The sequence below is a fragment of the Vicugna pacos genome, chromosome 35, assembly GCF_048564905.1.
Source record: "Vicugna pacos chromosome 35, VicPac4, whole genome shotgun sequence".
Lineage (NCBI taxonomy): Eukaryota > Metazoa > Chordata > Mammalia > Artiodactyla > Camelidae > Vicugna > Vicugna pacos.
The window spans coordinates 27,573,142-27,575,633 of record NC_133021.1 but is presented as its reverse complement, the minus strand read 5'-3'; positions in this window follow the sequence as shown (position 1 = coordinate 27,575,633).

Here is a 2,492-nt window from a genome sequence, read left to right as displayed (position 1 = left end):
GTCAGACACTCCTATCACTCAGGAAATTGTAAGGGTTTTAGGAGCTCTATGTTAGGAAACAGGATCAAAGACCAAATATTCGTAGGAACTGGGGCAGAGTCTTATGTACTGAGGTGGTAGACCTGTAACTCAGTCTTGACCCCTCTGAGCACCGCATTTCACTGGCCAGAGGGATCAGTTTAATGATGGACCTGAAGCCAATCAGAGCCAAGGGCATGTACTAGGAATCCTTCCTGACCTTATGGAGAGTTTGATGTGGACCCTATAAAGGCTCACTCAGCATAGGATATTACCAAGGAGATGCTCAAATACTACTTCAATATTAGCTTTTACTTTTTTTTTTTGGTTGCTTGATTTTCTTTTTAATGTTGAAAATCTTTCAAATAAGATCTAGTTCTTCTCATCTCACCTCAGAATATTTTGACTACAAATATACATCAGATGCAGTTTCACTGTGTTTTAAAAATTCATTTCTGTTCTGAGAGAAAAAAATGCTGGCATCTCCATTCATTAAGTTAAAATATGTTGATTCAGCCATAAACTGTATGGGCAAAAATCAAATGATCTTGTCTATAATATTGCATTAGTTGTCTCAGTGGGAAGGTTCAGATATAATTGCTCTTGAGTTCTAAGATGCTTTATATATGAAAGTTGAAGCTTCCAACTTCACAATGATACTGACAAAATCAAATTTATATAACCCAAATTGTTATCAGATATAACAAATATGAAACCATTAATCAAGTGAAAACATATTTGAAAAAAATTGGTCATCAACTTGAGTAATTCTGCTGAACTTCATGACAAGGAAGAAGAGTTAATGTGAAATCCCAAATCCATCATGAATTACAAAAAATTTAATGAACTTAAATGTTTGTATTATTTAATGAATCATGGACCAAATGTCTCAATGGACATTTTAATGAAATTAAATGTTTGTATTATTTAATGAATCATAGTCCAAACATCCCATTGGACATTTTGGACAGGACCAAACTTCAAGGAACTTTTTGGTGTGGACAGATGTCTCAGATAGGACCAAATACTGAAGATCTTTTGTTATAGATCAAATGCTTCAGTGAATGTTTTGGACAGGATCAAATGTCCTCAAAGGGTTCTAGGACCCACCTTGAGTACCAAAATTTGCAGATGCTTAAGTCCCTTATATAAAATGCCATGGTACTTGTATATACCTTTAGCACATCCTCCCATATACTTTAAACGAACTCTAGATTAATTATAATACCTAATATAAAGCAAAGGCTACATAAATAGTTGTAAATGGAATATAAATGGTATATAAATAGTGTTGGCACGCAGCAAATTCAAGTTTTGATTTCTGGAACTTTTTGGAATTTATTTTTATAATATTTTTAATGCATGGTTTGTTGAATGTGTGGATGTGAAATCTTCGGATATGGAGGGCCAACTATATCTTACAGTTTTGTCAATTATACCTCAAAAAAGCTGAAAAAAAAACCTTGAAACTTGTGTACCATAAAAGATTTCATATGTAACTATACCAAATTGGTTCTGCTTTTTCAACTTTAGTATCTGTTAGGAGAATGTGATATATAACATTAGGTAATCTTCCTGGTAAGGTCTCTGCTGTATATTTCAGTTACCAATCAAGACGATTTAATCAATACATCTAGCTTTTATTTGATAAAGTTGACAAGCAGACCTGTGCCTTCGAGAGACATTTTGTAAATTTGACCTTTAATGTGAAAAAGCAAATCATGCTGCTCTGATTGTGGAGTTCACCTTGTCATAAACCAGTCAGGGATCTCGCGATAGCATTAGTTTTTAGCTCAGAATTCATTTTCAAAAATATAACTCTATAAATTCAGAAAAAGAAAAATGTCTTTAAAGTCATTTGGAAAATATGGGCAAGTACAGAAAATGAGAACAATCTGGTATCCCAGGAAGCCATCTCTTTCTTAAATGGTGACTCTACCACAAAATTCACAGACATTCATCAGCCTTTAAGGATATGCTGCTTCTTAAAGGCGGTAATGCAGAGATGAAGATTAGCTGCATGACACAAGTAATAATCTAAGGATGATGCTGAGATGGCTCTTGAAAACAACCTATTCATTCAGCAAACGTGAACTCTAGAAAACAGCTCAAAAATGAGTTCAATACTTTTTCTTTGCACGCTCATAATTCTCCACCAGCAAGGTGAAATGAATTGTGTCTGTGGACCCTTAAGACTCAGAGAATAAACAGAATCGGGAGAGGACACCAATAATTTGCTCCAGTTTCTCATTTTAGAAGGAATTAAGCTCACTTGAAATAAAATGAAAACCTTGGAAAGAACTTGAAGCATTTAAATTGTTTCCCCTACTTTCTTTTATTTAAATTAAAAATTTTAATCAAAGAAATAGCTGGACATAATTTAAAAGTCAAATAGTAACAAAAGGATTATAATTTTAAAAAGCAGTCCCTTGTCCCAGCCCTCTGATAATATTGTTACTATAATAATATTGATA